The following is a 25,659-nucleotide window of genomic DNA, read 5'->3' as shown; positions in this document are numbered from 1 at the left end:
AATGACATTCGCAGAGACAAAGGATTATGGGCGGAAAACACGCTCTGTAGAATAAATCACATTTTAAAACCCTTGTATACGTGGATAGTGACTTCATACTTGCAAATATTTCTCACAGTTTATATAGGAAGGCGGAAGCAATTGTAGGTAATCGAGTATTTCCGACAAGTTATCTTTGTCTACATTTTGTTTCGCTGAGGCAACCAGGAAGTAAACAGAGCGAAAATATTAATTCATATTATTAATTATTTCTCACTGATTGTACAAGTAACCGGAAGCATTTGTGTGTGATAAATTATTTCCGACAAGTTGTCTTCGTGTACAGTGTGTTATGCTGCGAAGGTAATCAGGAAGTACAGGCAGTCGGGAACTATATTTTGTGTTTTAATGGGAGCTTATTTCTTAATTATTCCCAAAAAGACTACATAGATATTTTAGTACGAGTAATAATAACCATTATTAAAGTAATTATTTAAAGAAAGACTCAGATATTTTCCTTCCCTCAAATCAGAAAATTGCTGGATAAGGCAACAATTTCATTGTCAAGATATTCAAGAAATAAAAACCTTGGCTTCTTCTGAACAGAAACACATTGGTAATTATCATGCGAAGGTTCCATGAAACTTGCTTTCAATCAGAAAAACCTTTCTGACTTTCAGTTGTGCGTGAGGCATATACACCGACAACTAGCTAAAATATCTATCAGGTTAATTATTTCTCTTTCGCACAACGTATTTGCATGAAAAAATTTTGTATACCCTTGAGCACATGAAAAACGGTATCGAAATCGATTGAAAGTCGAAACCGATTTACGCATACATATTTCAAACATTAAATCAGATTATACATTTAGTAGTAAAGAAAGAGAGCATCTTTCCCATAGCAAAGAGCAATAATAATAAATATATCTTAGTTTTCGATAAAAAAAATTACAATCACTTATTCATTATCAATAAAACGTTTTTCTTTTACAAATTTGGAAACTAAACTTGAATTTATAGTAATTTGTATAGTGAAAAATAAATAAAGCAAGAGAAGCATCCTCTCCATAGCAGAGAGCAATAATAATAAATCGTCGGTTTACAAGCAAAACACGTTAAGTAAAAAATATTGCTTCTGAGAAAAAGTCCTTTGAAAGTTCTTGACAAAACTGAATCGTCAAAATACTATTGTTAGTAAGTTTTTTTATCTTTATGTGTATATAATTTTCCAATTCTAAGTTAGATAGGAAAAAAGTTACTAATTTTGTCTAATTGTGCCCCCTATAAGGGGTAGTTCCCATTATATTAACGTAATGAGCGCTTATATACAAAACATATATGTTACCTGTAACTACTGTATAAAATCATAAAAATCTGTTAGATAGGAGAAAAGTTACTAATTTTGTCTAATTGCGCCCCCCCCTCCATAATGGGTAGTTCCCTTTATACCAACGTAATTAGAGCTTCTATACAAAACGCCTATATCTACCCGTAACTACTGTGTAAAATTTCATAAAAATCTGTTAGGTAGCTGGAAAATTGTTAGTTTGTCCCGCTAAATTTGCATTTTGGACCACTGTGCATCGGTTTTATTGAGTGAATATCAGAAGAAAAAATGATAACATTCGCAATGAATCGCAATGAAAGAAAGGGAATAGGAGGAGAAACAAAATAAATACGCTCTCGTTCTTGCAAGAGAATTTGGAGTTGTGAGGAAGAATTTACGTGAGCTCCAATCCTGTAGGCCACTCATCTCACTTCATTTTTCACAGTTTCTTTGAAAGAATTTATAATAACTTCAAAGATGAAGAGCCGAAAATAGACATAACCTAACGGCTACCACATGAGTGGAGGAATGTCACAAGCACGACTGAACAGCAACGGGCAGAATCTCTGAAGAAAACGAGCAAAATTGTATTCAATTTTTTTTGTTTGAAATATCTCAAAGAGTAACCCCCTGAAATTAATGACATTACTTACTGTTCGTCCTGTTTAGGTCCATGAACCATTTATTTTAAGGTTGATCACAACATTTGACTTAGTGTGTTACTGAAACCTCAGAAAACCACAGGCAAGATGACATGTCTCAATTTAGGAGACTAGCCACTTGTCTTATGAATTAACTATGAGGGTATAATGTGAGGAAGCGTGGGTATTTTAGCTAGAGGGAGGCTCCTGGCTTAGAGAGTGGTTAGGATGGGGGCATGTTTTTCATTCTCATTTTGAATAGGTATAAATGATTCAGTTGTTCATGGTGATATTCGTCGCGCTGGATGTAGGGCTAAACAGAAAATAGAGTCCAGCTAACCAGCTCTTGGGGATGTGTGGAAATGAAGAATAGGATCAATGTTGTGTATAATGAGAACTTTTTAATTCGAACGCTAATATCGTTCAAGTGTTCAGATCACAGAAAATATGTGTTGTAGGACCCATGCTACCCCAAGCTACGATGTGTTCTCTTTGGAAGTGAACGACTCGAAACACACAACAATAAACATAATACGGTTGAAATTAAAGCTCCCACAATTATATTGTAAATATTAATTCTACAGTTCATCGGACGCTGATGAAGACACACAAACCACTATCGAAACAGTATCACCCGTCGTACAATGTGTATTACCTTTTTAACAATTTCGACACTTCCGGTGTGGCTTAGTGGATAAAGCATCAGCACGTAGAGCTGAAAACCCGGGTTCAAATCTCGGCGCCGGAAAGAATTTTTCTCCGTTCCATTACTCTTTCATCGTAGGATGACGCAGAATATCTGCATGGAAATATCGTATGTACTTCGGTACATTAAAACAATATATGTATACTTCTGAAAGAGATTTAACACTTTTAAAGTTTTAATAAGTAAGTATTGTATTTTAATAACAAATATTAAACTGAACATCAAGAGGAATGAATTATTAATTACAGCAAAGTACTTGTACGATTGTGAATTTCCGACATTTAAGGGCTATGAAAGTTTTATCAAAAATCATTTTCTGAGAAAGAGATGTGATTGTATTTTGTACAGGAAAAAAAATAAGAATTTTTGTTTATTGATAATCTAAAAAATATTTTAATCTCAAAATAAATAAACCGTGCCTATGATTATACATGCTTACTAGAAAAAATAGATTCCAAACAATTGAGATTTTAAAATCATGGTACTTACAGAGTTGTTTTCCAACTGCAGTCTTCACATCCAGACATACTGAAGGTAGAGAAATGTTGTCCCATTCGTTCATCAGAACACCTCAAATAAATAAAAATAAACAACAATAATAATAATAACAACAAATTTTACCGAAGAAAAAAGTTCGGAATCTGACAGGTGTTAAAAATTCAGATCAGGGAAACTATATAGGCAATAGGGTGAGTCAAAAATCGCTACGCATGTTTTTTTTTTTTTTTTTTTTTTGTTATCTTCTCTTGCTCTAATGCATCTCTTAAGACGATCAGTAACAAACATACGTTTCTGTACAGTATGTGAATCAATTTCTTTAAAAGTCTTTTCATAGGCTGCTTTAAAGGCTTCAACTGTTCTGCTGCTGTTCAAATAGATACGAGGTTTGGTCGCTGATGGTTTTAATTCTTATTTCATTAATGAAATTGATAACATAGTCAATAAATTATCTGATAACAATAATGCAATTGAAAGAGACAAAATTATAATGGAAAGTATAAAAATAATGAAACAGTAACGTAGCGAAAAAAGTGAAAAACAGCTTGTGAGGAAATGTAGACAATGCAAGAAGGAACGACACAAAATTCTACAAGTTGCTGTAGCTATAGGTCCTAAATAATAACTAGAGACAGTAGATTTTCGCAATCACAAAAGCGAAATGTGTTCAAACGCTGTCAAAAGAAGTAATTTTATGTTTAAAAGGCTGTTAAGTATATTGTTACATTTTTTAAATCTGCTATAAAATGTGAAATTTAGTACAAAATGCGAGATTTATTTCATTCTACGAAATAAGACTGAAGGTATATTTTATGAGACATTTTTGTCTATTTAAAAAAACAGGTTCTATCAAAAAGTCTCGCCACACAGACGTACTTACATTTTTTCGAACAGTTTGGTGATCCCTCCAGACTAGCTTTTACAATACAAATAACACTTTAATGTGACCTCCTATGTAACTTCTCTAGGTCCAGTACTCCCTCACAAACAAGTTATGTGTGATAGCGGGTGGCTGTCTTTGATTGAGTAATAGGATGGATCGGGATGAAATCACTATTAAGTGACGAGAGGATGATTGTAAAAGTGAGCATGTTTGTGTTTAGTGATTCTAATATTTTAATGTACGAATTATGTATCAAGAGGTTAGCTTGCAAGAAAAAACGCATTAGAGAAACTTATAATTATCACAGATGGGCAAAACAAATTAAATGATGAAATTTGTACCATGTAACTTTCAGTGAGTTTCTGTGAATGAGAGAAAACGTTTTGTTGTCTTCAATACCGATTTGAAATGCGTCTGGTTTAGCAGGTTCACATCTTATCGCGTATTTCTTAATGATCACAATTTTATTTCACTGTAATTTTAAATGTTCCTTTACTTATTATTTTCAAGAATTTTATTTGGGAAATGTAGAAAATGCAGCTGTTAACACATTGATAACTAAGGACCTACTTAGACTTCGGAGACTACAAGATTAGTAGAGGATGTTTACTATGTAAAGGACTAACAAAATCCAAATTTTGAACTCCCAAATGTTTTTGGCTTTTGATTTTTTCTATTTTTTTTAGAAATATTTTCAAATCCAAGTTTTTTTGTAGAAGATCTCAATTTTCGGTTACATTCACAAGACAGAAAGAAACATTTTGTATGCATTAATTTTATGAAATACCCCATTTATTCACTTTAAAAAATTATTTTGAAGTTTTTAAAATGTTATTTTTCTCTAATTTATGAAAATAATTAATAAAACAAACTAGCAGCATTTCTTACAAAATAAATGCATACAAACATACAGCTATCTCATAAAGAAAAAAATTTCATCCACAAGGTATAGTAACAAACAAAACAAGTTTGATTATTGCGCATGCGCGCACGAAATGTTTCGCAGTGTGATATTCTGTTCAGTAGTGAAGGGACTATCAGATAGTCCAGTAGTGAATGTTTCAATTCTTCTATATTGCGTCAAACTATAATATTTAAATAGTTCATTATGAACAGAAATCAAATGGGCACCTGCTGTGGTGTTCCTGTTGCAGAAAATGTAACACCAACCCAGGCAATTTTGAATAGAAAATCTAATGCTCAACAATCGTACAAAAACGGGTTGTAGTTTATTGCAGATTTTATGTTAATTGGCCTTTCTCAAAACAATGTTTGATTTTTATTTCATTAATTTGACATCACACAGAATGAAATGTACCTAGTTTTTATGTTTATCATATGTTAATTTATCAAATAAATATCTACAATATGTATTAAAGTTACATTATATTACTGAGAACTTTAACAAATGTATACCATATTTTGGAACAGAATTAATTACATCTTTCTATACCATATTTTGAAACAGAGGGAGTATTTGGCTTAAAGGAATTTGTGTTGAATGAAGAAAATTAAACTTACGGAAAAATGGATTTGAAATTAAAATTAATGTTTATGTAACATATACCTATTAAAATCCTCTTCCGCTACACTCGTCTAGTAACTTCAGGGAGCCAACTTTAAAACAAAAGTTACTAGATTTGTAATCAGAAATTTGTAAAAAAAAAAATTCTTTGATGAAGAAATAATTTTGACAGCTCTTTAAATGCCACGTCCTTTTATAGTCTTAATTTAAAAAAATAACGTATTTGTAATCAGAATTGAGCTAAATCAATTTGGTGTATGAAAACATACATTCTAAAGAAGTGAAATAATCGATAAAATATTTTGGAAAATTTTCATGATTTTCAGTGGAGTCTCCCCTTTAGCTGTTAAAATCTGTCGTCTCCAGTAACAAAGCATCTACTGTACAACTGTAATGTGCAGGATGAAGAATAGCATATTCTTCTGCTGTATTTAATATCCGAACTGCAGATAACAAAGTTAAGACACAACACTGGCAATTATGGAATCGTTGATCAAATAAATGAAAACATTTCACACAATTGCAAGGTTTCTGTGAATCATGTTAGAAAAACTGATTTACAGTGTAAAATGGTTCATATTATACAGAGACATCATTTTATTTTTACTTCAATTTTGATTGTACCTGAGTTTTTGAATATACTTCACTCCACCTCTTCTACTAGCAAACTTCCACCCGTCCTCACACAGAACCAAGGCCACATATGCAGTCAGCGTCGTACAGTCATAGTACTGTATACAGCATTGAGTGAGTGAGTACAGTACGTTCCCGAAATGTGACCGGATTTTTCAGTGAAGAAAGAGCATTCATTTATTGAATCATAGGTATTTTCGCACAGGTACTGTTACGTCCTTTAGTTACGTTACATCCCAGTTTCTCTGTAAAGGCTAGTGAGAACGTAATATTATACATTTTTTTTAAACAATTTAAATAAAAGGCCTCGTTAAGTCACGTGATTTTTCCACTTTCTACGACCCTCGACATAACCACTTGGACGGATAACAGATAGCATGTCTGAGTAAATTTTTCTGTGCGGATCGGGCAGAAGTGAAGATTGAATTTACAGTATGTTAGGTACACTGTTATAGAGTAGGTAGAGAACAATTTCAACATGAGCAGGATAATGACTCTCCATGTGGCCTGATTTGAATGCTTTGTATTATTTCTTTTGAGGTTACTGTAAAACAATTGTTTGCTAAACATCCTACATCAACAGAAGAATTTAAAAATTACATTCAAGAAACAATCAATACATTCAATTTCCGAAGATATGCTTAAAACGTCTTTGATAATATGTACAAAAGAATTGAAGCCTGTATTGAAATGAACGTCCACCATTTTCAACAATTTGTTTAAATATCCAGATTCTGATTATTATTCAAAATTAAATGCACTATCCATATTATATGCTAATGTGCTGTACACAGTATACTATATATTGCATAATGAATACGTTCACCTGGATAGTTCAGTTAGTAAGTAAAAAAAACATGTATTGCTAATATTGTACTATATTTTGAGTAAATAAAAATCGAACGAAAATTATAAAAATAGAAATCGTAAAATTTCCTAATTTACGTAAACGGTTGCACTACTTTTCTTCTTTCCTATACCTAATAAAGTGATTTGTTTTTATTTTACACTAGTATCATCAAACTCCGGTCATGGAAGGGGTAACAAACAGTGTTTCCGATCATCAACCTTTAATTCAAAAGTATAGCCAAGTTAATATTAGAAATGTTAGTAAAAATAAAATGATGTCCCTGTACAATTAAAACTGTCTCAGACAGTCTTCAAATTCACATAATAAATTAGTGTAAACAGAATTCAATGTAATATGTTGTGCAAATAAATTACACCTGTACATATACACAATCAATAGGCTACATAGCGTCATGAGCGGGAGCCAATGAGAGCATGGGCTCGTTGATGCTCACTTGTCCATTCACAAAGTGAGAGTTCATGCACGTGGAAAACAAGAAAGGTCATAGGGAACTCATACCGACCAATGAGGAGCGAGTCCGCAGGGTCTTCGTGACCTGAGCTTGTGACACAAAGCAATGACGTCATTCCACGTGGCGAATGACGTCACAAGCCATGAATGAATCCCCTCCCCCTCCACCTTCACCTCAGATGCACACGTGCCGTTTATAAAAGCATTATGAGGCAGGTTTTGGAGGTGAGGAGGGCAATGGCCCCTTTGAGCGAATTAGAAGGTATCTCATAAGAGAAATAGGATCATATTTGTGGCGCCCGCTATTTGACAACATTAATCTTAGCCGGCGATTAAGCAACATTCCCAACACGCTTCAAAGGTTAAGTCCTTGTAACAGCAAAATAATAAAAGATGAATTATTCAACGTGGCTATACTGAAAATACTGTTTAATGCTTGTGATGGTAGAATTTAACTCTCATAATGTACTTTGTATAGCAGCACCACAAATTATCCAGGTTAATAAGGGGAAAGGTTCCACAGATGTTCGAGAAACACGGTTAATTCAGTTTAATGGTGAATTTACACTTAGGTAATTAATAATATGCGCTAGTTTAGTAGTAGATTCTCCCTTTTTGAATTTCTCAGTTACTTCTAAATATTTAAGTTAAAACAGTTTTCTGCTGAGACAAAACAGAACTGTATCTGTGAAGACTATACGAACTAGACAAACAAATCCATGTGTGCAGCTCTCGATTATCTTAACGTTGAAAAGCGTTATCTACGAGCCTGCTCTAGACAAAAAATGTAGGTCACGCTGGAGCATTTCATACAGAGTGTTTTAGTGAGATATCCCATTTTTTAAGGTTTATTGTTTGACTATACTGTATAATAAAACATTAAGGTAACCAAGTGTAAATGAGAGGTTATCTTTGGGAACATAACTTACAGTTACAAGATGTACTGGAAGTGTTTCCCTTCCTCCTGGAGATACATTCTTACCCATTTCACCATGGCAAACACACGCCTCAACATGTCTACGTCTCATCGATATTGTTTATTTCGATTGCGATGTTTGTCCGGAGAAACTGGATGGTTCGTGGTCTGTTTCTGTAAACTCTTTCCTTCAGGTAGCCACACAAAAAATAATATGCTGACGTCAAGTCTGGTGACTTTGGAGGTCACACCTTCAGATGTAACACGGTTCACGACGATGTGTGCTAGGGATTCATTAGAGGTGTTACATTGGCGCCATCGTGTTGAAAAAATCTCTACGTAAGTTTGATGTCGTCTAGATGCTCCACGGAATCCGTGAAAATGTTCTTATACACATCAGTAACTTATTTGCAGTTTCTTCAAAGAAAATGGCCCAATGATCCTGTAACCGGATATTGCACACTACACTTTAACTTTTTCTGGATGAAGTGACGTCTCATGGTACACAAAAGGATTTTCTAACACCCATATCCTTGTGTTTTGAGAATTTACATAGCCTGAGAGATAAATGGTTGTGTGTCAACAATGAACATTATAACGATGTATCGAATGCAATCTGCTATCTGCCGATATCCACTGAAACTCCTGATTTCGTGCATCATTTCAATTTGAAAGTCATCTATGGACATAGAGTTATAGCTAATTAAAAAGTAGGATATTCCACTGAAACACTCTGTACCCAAATGCCAATAACTCAGAATCAGTAAAAGACAGACAAATAAACCTATATCTAAATTGTAGCGTAAATAAAGAATGTTCTATAATATTATATATAATTTATGTTATTCCTTAATGAATATTTTACAAATTGGTATGTATTTACTGAAAACACGCACGTTTTCCCTTACTACCCAGCTTCAATCGCTTGCCATGCTCTAAATATGAATTGGGTCAGTATGGGTGACGCAGTCGGTAGAGTGCTTGCATTCTGTGGCTGAGGTTACGGGTTCGATCCCGGCAGGTCAATGGCATTTAAGTGTGCTTAAATGAGACAGGCTCATATCAGTATGTTTACTGGCATTTAAAAGAACTCCTGCGAGACAAAATTCTAGCACACCGGCGAGCTGATATAACCTCGGCAGTTGCGAGCACCGTTAAATAAAACATAATTTAAAACTTTTTATAAGAGTTGGATCAATATCTGTTGCGAGTTAAAATACGTATATATACATGAACTTATCAAATCTGTATTCAGATTTTAATTGGGCCTAGATTTTATGGTTTAAGCGTCTCGGTGCAATTTATTAACAAGTCTTTGTTATATTGGAAAAGACTGTTACGTAGTTCGATGTGACGTCATTTAAACTATAATAATTAATAAAATCCTAAACGTAGCCTACATATAATATAAAATACATTATATGAAGTTATTCAACATTAATTTGGGAACCGAGATTCTCCTTTTTACTTTTATTATTATGAACATTTGTTAGCACACCAATACGGGAAATAGTACTTTCAATAACCTTTTCCTGTCAAGACAAAATAGAATATTATTCCTAAAAAAATTAAGGGTATATGTATGTGAACGCCACAAATAATATCAGAAAATGCAAGCTCAAATTTTCTAACATTTTATAAGAAAATGAACTCACAAGTGGAAAAAAATTACAGTGTACCATAACAAGACTTATTATAACTTAAATAAATGACAAAAGTATACAAAAATTACTAATAATATTTTTTTAGACGCCAGTTTTATCAGATTATGAAAATAAAAATTATGCAGTTATATCATATGGTAACCATAAGATTGTTAGGGTTTCTCTGACATCTTTATTATTTTACTGCAAGTAATAAACAGTTATTTTTAAAAATCTTATAACTCTCAGACATGTAGAGTTGTTAATTTTAATACTATTAATTTTGTATGAGTCCTATATAAAATATATTAAAATTTTCATCATGTTTTGTGACTATTTTTTTTTTCAAAGATATGGGCAGCAATATTGTAGTCTACTTCTTGCATAAATGGATGTAAAATCACTATGCAAAATTCCAGCATTCTATCTCTAATGGTTGTGGAGTTATGAAATAATACCAATACTCGTATGTGTAAAATTGCAACTTTTGGGAAATTTAATTTAAAGTTAAAAGAGAATGTCTTAGCTGATCTGTATTGTGTTAGAACATGTTCATTTAAATAAATAAATAAATAAATAAATAAATAAATAAATAAATAGATAAATAAATAAATAAAATAAATAATATAATAATAATAATAATAATAATAATAATAATAATAATAATAATAATAATAATGATTTATTTAACCTGGCAGAGTTAAGGCCATACGGCCTTCTCTAACACTCAACCAGGAGTAAAGACTGCGTTACAAAAACACTACAAATCTACAAATTACACTACAATTTTACACACAAAACTGAATAAGATAATAATAATAATAAAAAATAAACAACAAATAAGAAGAAATCAGACATAATTTATAACATACAGAAAGAAAGAAAAAAGCATAATAATATGTGAACAGCAGGTCAAAATAAATGAGGCATACAAAAAAAAGACAATTATTCATAATAATAATAATAATAATAATAATAATAATAATAATAATAATAATAATAATAATAATAATAATAAACAATAGTAATAATGATAATAATAATAATAATAATAATAATACTAATAGTAGTAATAAAATAGTGCAGTACATAGTATACAGTGAATACAATATTTCTAAGTACACACAATAAGGAAAATTAAGATTATATATAGCTCAACTTATCACATTAGAGATATAACATTATCGGAAAATATGAAAACAAAAATATAAAATAAGTTGAATATCATTAGAACATAAAAAAATGTGAATACGTGGAAACAGGCAATACAACACTTGTCATAATAGTAAGTTAGTTTGGCAACTCGTCATAAGATAATTTTCTAACTTGGATTTGAAAGAATTCAATGTTCGGCAGCCCTTGACTTCAGGCGGCAGAGAGTTCCAGTGACGAGAGGTAGCAACAGTGAAGGATGAGGAATACAGAGACGATGCGTGAAGTGGAATTTCTAGCGTGTTATCGCGTTGTGATCGAGTATTAATATTATGATAGCGAGAGAGAGTATGAAATCGAGCGAATAAATAATAGGGGGATGAAGAGTGCATAATTCGATATAAGAGAGAAAGTGAGTGCAGATTTCTCCTCTCATGTAACCTAAGCCATGATAACTTCTTGAAAGAAGGTGAGATATGATCATAGTATCGAACATTACAAATGAAGCGGACGCACGCGTTATGAACACGCTGTAGTTTCTGAGCGGAATCAATCCTGAGATCACTGAACAAAACGTCGCAATAATCGAAGTGAGGTAGAATGAGTGTCTGTACCAGCGTCTGTTTTAATTTAGATGGATAATGATACAATCTTTTTAGTGAATGGAGAATAGAGAATGCCTTCTTACATGTATATTTAATATGCGTATCCCAATTGAGATTAGATTCGAAATGTACTCCGATATTTTTTACGGTAGAGCTAAACGGGATGATTGTTTTATTCAGTTTCACAGGTGGAATATTCAGGTCGTTGACTTCAGGAATTAATCTACGGTTCGCGAACAGAATAGCCTGTGATTTACATGCGTTTAGGTTAAGCCCAAATTGTTGAGACCAGGAAGAGATGGAATCAAGATCTTCATTCAGACTATTAATGCTATCGTTTAGTGCGTCGGGACGGGCTGAAATATGCAATTGAACGTCGTCTGCATATATTTGATATCTGCAGTGCTTAAATGAGTTGGAAATTCCATTTATATAAATAGAGAAGAGCAAGGGGCCTAATACTGATCCCTGAGGAACTCCTGTGTCTACAGTACGCCAGGATGAGAAACGATTATTAGATATGACACGCTGCTGGCGGCCAGTAAGGTAGGAGTACATCCAGGTGATAACACTATCAGAAAGGTGTAGCGTTTGTAGTTTAGTCAATAGTAGATCGAAGTCAACAGAATCAAAGGCTTTGCTATAGTCCAATAAAACTAGTACAGTAGCCTGTCGTTTATCCATGGCTGCGCGTATGTCCTCAGTAACATTCAACAAAGCAGTAGAAGTGCTATGGTCATTTCTGAATCCTGATTGTAAAGGGTCTAAAAGATTAAATTCTATTAGGTAGTCTGACAACTGCTTGTGAATGATGCGTTCCAGAGCTTTAGATAAAACGGGAAGAATGGAGATTGGCCTATAGTCTTTTGCAGAAGTAGGTGAATTTACTAAATTAAATAATATAAATAAAATAAATAAATATATAATATAAATAAAATAAATAAAATATAAATAAATAAATAAATAAATAAATAAATAAATAAATAAATAAATAAATAAATAAATAAATAAGCTATCTATATATCACTAGATTCAGAAAGCTCTGAGTAATTTTTAATGCAAAAAAATGATTAAAAATATTAATGTACATATTTATACTCCTAAAAAACTAACTAGACAAAGAAATAATATACGTGTGTGCAGGTATCGATTATTTTTATCATTCCAAATTAATGATAACAGTAATGGATTTAGTGCTAATGTCACTAAAGGTGATACTACATTCACCCAACCGTAACTGGCTGCATACTGCATATTGCGTCTTTGCCAACAAAACTTAGCACGCCACGTGAGAATGGAAGTTAATTTCCTGATAGCCCTCGTATATGTCAATTCTATGATATCAGTTTATATATTTGTAGCTGAATTTTCGTGTTACCTTTTCTTTTACAATATCTATCCCTGTAAAAACCTTCAAAACAGGTTTCAAGCGAACCATTTAGAATGTTCTATTTTCTATGTCAATCTCGGTAATGTATTAAGTGAAGGGTTCAGAGCCATAGTGGGCCAAACGCCATTTATTAAAAACCGAGAAAGCAAGGCTTAAAGTTAAGTGAATACCATAGTTTAATGAAGATTGACATATTATTTACTTTTAATGTGTATACTTTACATTACTTGCTACATGTTTACATTGAATTATGGTAATAACTTCATTTTAACCCTTGTTTTCTGCAGTTTTAGTAAATGTCGCTTGGCCCACTATGGTTCTGAACCCTTCAAATTCTTTAATAGATTTAATCATACTGAATTAGTAACTCAACGATATAATACGCAGCAAGCCTTAAAATGAATATGATAGGCTAAAGTTATTAAATAGAACATATTTCATGCAATTTGGTGTATTTTTGCAGTTGTACACATATTTAATACAGCAACATGACGAACAGATGAGACAAACGTTGAACCGAGTAGCTTTGTTTTCTATCCAGAATTATAATTAATAAATAGTGTAATGTTAATTCCATATGTGAAAATTACTTCAAGCTTAAATTGGATTTATCAATATTGAAGCGAGGCTATCATATGATATAATCCAAACAGTCCATGGTAGGGTTTAACGTGTCAACTCTTGTACTCGGTAATAAAAATACACATGGACATGTGCGAGAAAAGTGAACTACAATAATAGTACAGAAACCATATAGGCATGAATTCAGTACACTAATAATGTAATGAATGCAAGTGTTTAAAACTATAAGAACGTATCTGAAAAACTTGAGCTAAACGAAACACATTCGAAAACTCTCTGCTCGGATCATTGTTGACAAGCAAAGAGAAAACAAGAACAGTAAGGAAGAAATGAAACATTCGTTCGATTAATGAAAACGGTTAGTTGAAGTTAGTGATTACTATGATTGTGGTTACAATTGTAGGCCTAATTATTATGGTAATTGTAGGAATGAGTATAACGATGATGCCAGCAATAATATAAATGACAATTACAATAAGAAAAATGATTGCGATGACAATAAGAAGAATGTTTACGACGACAATACTACGAAGAAATTAATAATTTTATTAACACGAAAATAAGAGAAATGAGTACTGCAATAATTATAACAGTGGCGAAGCTTCAGAATAGGCAGAGTAAGCCGAGCTTTCCCAAACACTTTTGCAAAAGGGACAAGATCAATTTCGAATTTACTTAATTAAAAACAGGAGCGTTTCCGCGTTTCCTTTACCTTTTAGCGACGTAAAGCACGGCCTAGATCACCATGCCTTCAGCGCAGCTTACCCAAAATTTTAGTCACGCTTCGCTACTGAATTTATAACAATGATTACAATAAAAATAAGAAAAATCATCACGGCGATAATAAAAAGAACGACTACGGCAATAAGAAGAGTATTTAAGACGACAATAAGGAGAATGTTTACAACAATAAGAAGAATGTTTATGACGATAATAAGAAGAATGTCTACATCGACAATAAGAATGTTTACGACGATAATAACAAGAATGTCTACATCGACAATAAGAATGTTTACGACGATAATAAGAAGAATGTCCACATCGACAATAAGAATGTTTACGACGATCATAACAAGAACGTCTACATCGACAATAAGAATGTTTACGACGATATTAACAAGAATGTCTACATCGACAATAAGAATGTTTACGACGATAATAACAAGACTGTCTACATCGACAATAAGAATGTTTACGACGATAACAAGAATGTCTACATCGACAATAAGAATGTTTACGACGATAATAACAAGGATGTCTAAATCGAGAATAAGAATGTTTACGACGATAATAAGAAGAATGTCTACATCGACAATAACAATGTTTACTACGATAATAACAAGAATGTCTACATCGACAATAAGAATGTTTACGACGATAATGACAAGAATGTCTACATCGACAATAAGAATGTTTATGACGATAATAACAAGAATGTCTACATCGACAATAAGAATGTTTACGACGATAATAACAAGAATGTCTACATCGAAAATAAGAATGTTTACGACGATAATAACAAGAATGTCTACATCGACAATAAGAATGTTTGTGACGATAACAAGAATGTCTACATCGAAAATAAGAATGTTTACGACGACAATAACAAGAATGTCTACATCGAAAATAAGAATGTTTACGACGATAATAACAAGAATGTCTACATCGAAAATAAGAATGTTTACGACGATAATAACAAGAATGTCTACATCGACAATAAGAATGTTTACGACGATAATAACAAGGATGTCTAAATCGAGAATAAGAATGTTTACGACGATAATAACAAGAATGTCTACATCGACAATAATAATGTTTACGAGGATAATAACAAGAATGTCTACATCGACAATAACAATGTTTACGACGATAATAACAAGAATGTCTACATCGACAATAACAATGTTTACGACGACAATAACAAGAATGTCTACATCGACCATAAGAATGTTTACGACGATAATAACAAGAATGTCTACATCGACAATAAGAATGTTTACGACGATAATAACAAGAATGTCTACATCGACAATAAGAATGTTTACAACGATAATAACAAGAATTTCTACATCGACAATAAGAATGTTTACGACGATAATAACAAGAATGTCTACATCGACAATAACAATGTTTACGACGATAATAACAAGAATGTCTACATCGACAATAACAATGTTTACGACGATAATAACAAGAATATCTGCATCGACAATAAGAATGTTTACGACGATAATAACAAGAATGTCTACATCGACAATAAGAATGTTTACGACGATAATAACAAGAATGTCTACATCGACAATAACAATGTTTACGACGATGATAACAAGAATGTCTACATCGATAATAAGAATGTTTACAACGATAATAAGAAGAATGTCTACATAGACAATAAGAATGTTTACGATGATAACAAGAATGTCTACATCGACAATAAGAATGTTTACGACGATAATAACATGAATGTCTACATCGAAAATAAGAATGTTTACGTCGATAATAACAAGAATGTCTACATCGACAATAAGAATGTTTGTGACGATAACAAGAATGTCTACATCGAAAATAAGAATGTTTACGACGATAATAACAAGAATGTCTACATCGACAATAAGAATGTTTACGACGATAATAAGAAGAATGTCCACATCGACAATAAGAATGTTTACGACGATAATAACAAGAATGTCTACTTCGACAATAAGAATGTTTACGACGATAACAAGAATGTCTACATCGACAATAAGAATGTTTACGACGATAATAACAAGAATGTCTACATCGACAATAACAATGTTTACGACGATAATAACAAGAATGTCTACATCGACAATAACAATGTTTACGACGACAATAACAAGAATGTCTACATCGACCATAAGAATGTTTACGACGATAATAACAAGAATGTCTACATCGACAATAAGAATGTTTACGACGATAATAACAAGAATGTCTACATCGACAATAAGAATGTTTACAACGATAATAACAAGAATTTCTACATCGACAATAAGAATGTTTACGACGATAATAACAAGAATGTCTACATCGACAATAACAATGTTTACGACGATAATAACAAGAATGTCTACATCGACAATAACAATGTTTACGACGATAATAACAAGAATATCTGCATCGACAATAAGAATGTTTACGACGATAATAACAAGAATGTCTACATCGACAATAAGAATGTTTACGACGATAATAACAAGAATGTCTACATCGACAATAACAATGTTTACGACGATGATAACAAGAATGTCTACATCGATAATAAGAATGTTTACAACGATAATAAGAAGAATGTCTACATAGACAATAAGAATGTTTACGATGATAACAAGAATGTCTACATCGACAATAAGAATGTTTACGACGATAATAACATGAATGTCTACATCGAAAATAAGAATGTTTACGTCGATAATAACAAGAATGTCTACATCGACAATAAGAATGTTTGTGACGATAACAAGAATGTCTACATCGAAAATAAGAATGTTTACGACGATAATACAAGAATGTCTACATCGAAAATAAGAATGTTTACGACGATAATAACAAGAATGTCTACTTCGACAATAAGAATGTTTACGACGATAACAAGAATGTCTACATCGACAATAAGAATGTTTACGACGATAATAACAAGAACGTCTACATCGACAATAAGAATGTTTACGACGATAACAACAAGAATGTCTTTTCGACAATAAGAATGTTTACGACGATAATAACAAGAATGTCTACATCGACAATAAGAATGTTTACGACGATAATAACAAGAATGTCTACATCGGCAATAACAATGTTTAAGACGATAATAACAAGAATGTCTACATCGACAATAAGAATGTTTACGACGATAATAACAAGAATGTCTACATCGAAAATAAGAATGTTTACGACGATAATAACAAGGATGTCTAAATCGAGAATAAGAATGTTTACGACGAAAATAACAAGAATGTCTACATCGACAATAAGATTGTTTACGACGATAATAACAAGAATGTCTACATCGAAAATAAGAATGTTTACGACGATAATAACAAGAATGTCTACATCGAAAATAATAATGTTTACGACGATAACAAGAATGTCTACATCGAAAATAACAATGTTGACGACGATAATAACAAGGATGTCTAAATCGAGAATAAGAATGTTTACGACGATAATAACAAGAATGTCTACATCGACAATAACAATGTTTACGACGATAATAACAAGAATGTCTACATCAACAATAAGAATGTTTACGACGATAATAACAAGAATGTCTACATCGACAATAAGAATGTTTATGACGATAATAACAAGAATGTCTACATCGACAATAAGAATGTTTACGACGATAATAACAAGAATGTCTACATCGGCAATAAGAATGTTTACGACGATAACAAGAATGTCTACATCGACAATAAGAATGTTTACGACGATAATGACGTGAATGTCTACATCGACAATAAGAATGTTTACGACGATATCAAGAATGTCTACATCGACAATAAGAATGTTTACGACGATAATAACAAGAATGTCTATATCGAAAATAAGAATGTTCACGACGATAATAACAAGAATGTCTACATCGACAATAAGAATGTTTTAGACGATAACAAGAATGTCTACATCGAAAATAAGAATGTTTACGACGATAATAACAAGAATGTCTACATCGAAAATAAGAATGTTTACGACGATAATAACAAGAATGTCTACATCGAAAATAAGAATGTTTACGACGATAATAACAAGAATGTCTACATCGACAATAAGAATGTTTACGACGATAACAAGAATGTCTACATCGACAATAAGAATGTTTACGACGATAATAACAAGGATGTCTAAATCGAGAATAAGAATGTTTACGACGATAATAACAAGAATGTCTACATCGACAATAACAATGTTTACGACGATAATAACAAGAATGTCTACATCGACAATAAGAATGTTTACGACGATAACAACAAGAATGTCTTTTCGACAATAAGAATGTTTACGACGATAATAACAAGAATGTCTACATCGACAATAACAATGTTTACGACGATAATAACAAGAACGTCTACATCGACAATAAGAATGTTTACGACAATAATAACAAGAATGTCTACATCGACAATAAGAATGTTTACGACGATAACAACAAGAATGTCTACATCGACAATAAGAATGTTTACGACGATAATAACAAGAATGTCTACATTGACAATAATTATGTTTAAGACGATAATAACAAGAATGTCTACATCGACAATAACAATGTTTACGACGATAATAACAAGAATGTCTACATCGACAATAAGAATGTTTACGACGATAATATAATAACAAGAATGTCTACATCGACAATAAGAATTTTTACGACAATAATAACAAGAATGTCTAAATCGACAATAAGAATGTTTACGACGATAATAACAAGAATGTCTACATCGAAAATAAGAATGTTTACGTCGATAATGACAAGAATGTCTACATCGACAATAAGAATGTTTGTGACGATAACAAGAATGTCTACATCGAAAATAAGAATGTTTACGACGATAATACAAGAATGTCTACATCGAAAATAAGAATGTTTACGACGATAATAACAAGAATGTCTACATCGAAAATAAGAATGTTTACGACGATAATTACAAGAATGTCTACATCGAAAATAAGCATGTTTACGACGATAATAACAAGAATGTCTACTTCGACAATAAGAATGTTTACGACGATAACAAGAATGTCTACATCGACAATAAGAATGTTTACGACGATAAAAACAAGAACGTCTACATCGACAATAAGAATGTTTACGACGATAACAACAAGAATGTCTTTTCGACAATAAGAATGTTTACGACGATAATAACAAGAATGTCTACATCGACAATAACAATGTTTACGACGATAACAAGAATGTCTACATCGACAATAAGAATGTTTACGACGATAATAACAAGAATGTCTACATTGACAATAAGAATGTTTACGACGATAATAACAAGAATGTCTACATCGACAATAAGAATGTTTACGACGATAACAAGAATGTCTACATCGACAATAAGAATGTTTACGACGATAATAACAAGGATGTCTAAATCGAGAATAAGAATGTTTACGACGATAATAACAAGAATGTCTACATCGACAATAATAATGTTTACGAGGATAATAACAAGAATGTCTACATCGACAATAACAATGTTTACGACGACAATAACAAGAATGTCTACATCGACCATAAGAATGTTTACGACGATAATAACAAGAATGTCTACATCGACAATAAGAATGTTTACGACGATAACAACAAGAATGTCTACATCGACAATAACAATGTTTACGACGATGATAACAAGAATGTCTACATCGATAATAAGAATGTTTACGACGATAATAACAAGAATGTCTACTTCGACAATAAGAATGTTTACGACGATAACAAGAATGTCTACATCGACAATAACAATGTTTACGACGATAATAACAAGAATGTCTACATCGACAATAAGAATGTTTACGACGATAATAACAAGAATATCTGCATCGACAATAAGAATGTTTACGACGATAATAACAAGAATGTCTACATCGACAATAAGAATGTTTACGACGATAATAACAAGAATGTCTACATCGACAATAACAATGTTTACGACGATGATAACAAGAATGTCTACATCGATAATAAGAATGTTTACAACGATAATAAGAAGAATGTCTACATAGACATTAAGAATGTTTACGATGATAACAAGAATGTCTACATCGACAATAAGAATGTTTACGACGATCATAACATGAATGTCTACATCGAAAATAAGAATGTTTACGTCGATAATAACAAGAATGTCTACATCGACAATAAGAATGTTTGTGACGATAACAAGAATGTCTACATCGAAAATAAGAATGTTTACGACGATAATACAAGAATGTCTACATCGAAAATAAGAATGTTTACGACGATAATAACAAGAATGTCTACATCGAAAATAAGAATGTTTACGACGATAATAACAAGAATGTCTACATCGAAAATAAGAATGTTTACGACGATAATAACAAGAATGTCTACTTCGACAATAAGAATGTTTACGACGATAACAAGAATGTCTACATCGACAATAAGAATGTTTACGACGATGATAACAAGAACGTCTACATCGACAATAAGAATGTTTACGACGATAACAACAAATATGTCTTTTCGACAATAACAATGTTTACGAGGATAATAACAAGAATGTCTACATCGACAATAACAATGTTTACGACGATAATAACAAGAATGTCTACATCGACCATAAGAATGTTTACGACGATAATAACAAGAATGTCTACATCGACAATAAGAATGTTTACGACGATAATAACAAGAATGTCTACATCGACAATAACAATGTTTACGACGATAATAACAAGAATGTCTACATCGACAATGAGAATGTTTACGACGATAATAACAAGAATATCTACATCGACAATAAGAATGTTTACGACGATAATAACAAGAATGTCTACATCGACAATAACTATGTTTACGACGATAATAACAAGAATGTCTACATCGACAATAAGAATGTTTACGACGATAACAACAAGAATGTCTTTTCGACAATAAGAATGTTTACGACGATAATAACAAGAATGTCTACATCGAAAATAAGAATGTTTACGACGATAATAACAAGAATGTCTACATCGACAATAAGAATGTTTGTGACGATAACAAGAATGTCTACATCGAAAATAAGAATGTTTACGACGATAATACAAGAATGTCTACATCGAAAATAAGAATGTGTACGACGATAATAACAAGAATGTGTACATCGAAAATAAGAATGTTTACGACGATAATAACAAGAATGTCTACATCGAAAATAAGAATGTTTACGACGATAATAACAAGAATGTCTACTTCGACAATAAGAATGTTTACGACGATAACAAGAATGTCTACATCGACAATAAGAATGTTTACGACGATAATAAGAAGAACGTCTACATCGACAATAAGAATGTTTACGACGATAACAACAAGAATGTCTTTTCGACAATAAGAATGTTTACGACGATAATAACAAGAATGTCTACATCGAAAATAAGAATGTTTACGACGATAATAAGATGAATGTCTACATCGACAATAACAATGTTTACGACGATAATAACAAGAATGTCTACATCGACGATAAGAATGTTTACGACGATAATGACGAGAATGTCTATATCGACAATAAGAATGTTTACGACGATATCAAGAATGTCTACATCGACAATAAGAATGTTTATGACGATAATAACAAGAATTTCTATATCGAAAATAAGAATGTTTACGACGATAATAACAAGAATGTCTACATCGACAATAAGAATGTTTTAGACGATAACAAGAATGTCTACATCGAAAATAAGAATGTTTACGACGATAATAACAAGAATGTCTACATCGAAAATAAGAATGTTTACGACGATAATAACAAGAATGTCTACATCGAAAATAAGAATGTTTACGACGATAACAAGAATGTCTACATCGACAATAGGAATGTTTTAGACGATAACAAGAATGTCTACATCGAAAATAAGAATGTTTACAACGATAATAACAAGAATGTCTAATCGAAATAAGAATGTTTACGACGATAATAACAAGAATGTCCAAATCGACAATAAGAATGTTTACGACGATAACAAGAATGTCTACATCGACAATAAGAATGTTTACGACGATAATAACAAGGATGTCTAAATCGAGAATAAGAATGTTTACGACGATAATAACAAGAATGTCTACATCGACAATAACAATGTTTACGACGATAATAACAAGAATGTCTACATCGACAATAAGAATGTTTACGACGATAACAACAAGAATGTCTTTTCAACAATAAGAATGTTTACGAGACAAGAATGTCTACATCGACAATAAGAATGTTTACGACGATAATAACAAGAATGTCTACATCGACAATAAGAATGTTTACGACGATAATAACAAGAATGTCTACATCGGCAATAAGAATGTTTACGACGATAATAACAAGAATGTCTACATCGCCAATAAGAAAGTTTACGACGATAATAACATGAATGTCTACATCGACAATAAGAATGTTTACGACAATAACAAGAATGTCTACATCGACAATAAGAATGTTTACGACGATAATAAGAGTGTCTACATCGACAATAAGAATGTTTACGACGATAATAACAATGATGTCTAAATCGAGAATAAGGATGTTTACGATGATAATAACAAGAATGTCTACATCGACAATAACAATGTGTACGACAATGATAACAAGAATGTCTACATCGATAATAAGAATGTTTACAACGATAATAAGAAGAATGTCTACATAGACAATAAGAATGTTTACGATGATAACAAGAATGTCTACATCGAAAATAAGAATGTTTACGACGATAATAACAAGAATGTCTACATCGAAAATAAGAATGTTTACGACGATAAAAACAAGAATGTCTACTTCGACAATAAGAATGTTTACGACGATAACAAGAATGTCTACATCGACAATAATAATGTTTACGACGATAATAACAAGAACGTCTACATCGACAATAAGAATGTTTACGACGATAACAAGTATGTCTACATCGACAATAAGAATGTTTACGACGATAATAACAAGAATGTCTACATCGACAATAAGAATGTTTACGACGATAATAAGAAGAATGTCTACATCGAAAATAAGAATGTTTACAACGATAATAAGAAGAATGTCTACATAGGCAATAAGAATGTTTACGACGATAATGAGATAAATGTTTACTACGATAATAAGATAAATGTTTACAATAAGAAAAATGTTTACCACGACAATAAGAAAAATGTTTACGAAGGCAAAAAGAAGAATGATTACGACAATAAGAAGAATGTTTACAGTAAGAAGAACGTTTACGACAGTGAGAAGAATGTTTACAAAGACAATAAGAAGAATGACTATGACAAGAAGAAGAATGTAGAATTGTTTACGAGACAATAAGAATGGTTACGAAAGAAGATTTTTAAATGAAATTACTTTCTAGCGTAAAAACGTAAGTATCATTACACGATGAGTATGTGGTAATTTATCATAATTGGAATTGTGTTCGCGTTGGAATTCTTGCAGAAAGACTCGAAAATTCGCCAAAGTTTTATTTGATACTGACTTCACAGCTGAGGAAAATTCAACCAGTTTATCAGCCCAAATTGGAATCGAAAACACGGTCGAGCGGAGCACGTAGTAGGCCTATGAGTCTCGCTCGCCACCATTACACAGCATCGGTAGCCCGTGTCTCTAAGTCAGCCGTGGCGAAAAGGCCATGGTGCGCCGAGCCACTGTGTAAGCTGCAACGTGCATAGCACCTATGGAGGGAGGCAAACAACCGAAGGGGTAAGTTAATGTTTAGGACGTGTAACGAAGAAAGAAATGAACAAGAAAACATAGGACACATTATCACAACCTAAAATTAACTGTCTTCAGAACGTCTCTGCGACAAAGTTTCAAAATCAGGAATTATGTCACTTACTGCCAATCGTAGTTGATCACGAAGGTATTTGTCTGTCAGTCGTGATCTAAATTTGATTTTTACTATTTTCATTGTTGAAAATAATTTTTCACAAACGTAAGTTACAGCGAACATGGCTTCAGCAGAGCAAGCGAAAGAACGAAGCTTCAAATATTTATTTTTTTCCAAAGATTTGAAAAGTTCAATATCTGTCAAGTCCTTACATCTAGCTTTCAATTAACGTCACATTGTAAATCTGTGAGTTTAAATTGAAGACCTAACCGCATTATTCGTACATCTGCTGTAAAAGAATCGACGTACAGAGATGATAATGATAATGATAATGATGATGATAATAATAATAATAATAATAATAATAATAATAATAATAATAATAATAATAATAATAACAACAACAACAATCTTTTAATGTTTCATCAATAACATGTAGTAACTTATAATGCCGTATTTTCATCATATTGTAAGCAAAAGAATGCATCCTCCCATCCTACTTGAAACTTTCGTTTTTTATAGAGGTACATGGTTTCGAGAGAGATATTGCGACGATACGCCACTCGCAGGTCCGAGACAAATACAGGGACATCATTTTATTTTTACTTCAATTTTTATTGTACCTGAGTTTTTGAATATACTTCACTCCCACCCCTTCTACTAAGGAAGTTCCAAGTCCACACAGAACCAAGACCGCAGATAGTAAGCAGTACTCAGTTACTGAGTATAGTACGTTCCAGAAATATGTTCGCGTTTTCCAGTGACGAAAGAGCTTTCAATATTGAATCATATTTTCGCACAGGTACTGTCCGTTTGCCTACGTCGCATCCCGATTTCCCCCACCTGCTTCTGCTCGCCCCTCTGTAAAAGCTGGGCTGTCTTAGCTCTTTTCTGAAAACATTAATTTCTCTTAGGAATTGGATGTTTACGTAATATTATACAGCTGTTTAATTTAACTTAAATAAAAGGGCCTCGTTAAGTAATTAACTGTCACGTGATTTCCTCCCTTTCTACAATCCTGCGGCATAACCACTTGGACGGACAGTAGATAGCATGTCTGAGTAATTTTATATTTTTGGGTCGGGCAGAAGTGAAGATTGAATTCACAGTACGTAGAGTAGGTACAGAATTATTTCAACATGAGTTACTAGTACGAAGGACGAAAGTGGCAATTGGAATTAGATGCAATAGTCTATAGTGCGATAATATGCACAAAAGAACTGAAGCCTGTATCGAAATGAACGGCGACCATTTTCAAAATTGTGTTTAAATATTCATATTATGATTATT

Source organism: Periplaneta americana, chromosome 5, assembly GCF_040183065.1.
Source record: "Periplaneta americana isolate PAMFEO1 chromosome 5, P.americana_PAMFEO1_priV1, whole genome shotgun sequence".
Lineage (NCBI taxonomy): Eukaryota > Metazoa > Arthropoda > Insecta > Blattodea > Blattidae > Periplaneta > Periplaneta americana.
This window is presented reverse-complemented; position numbering follows the sequence as displayed.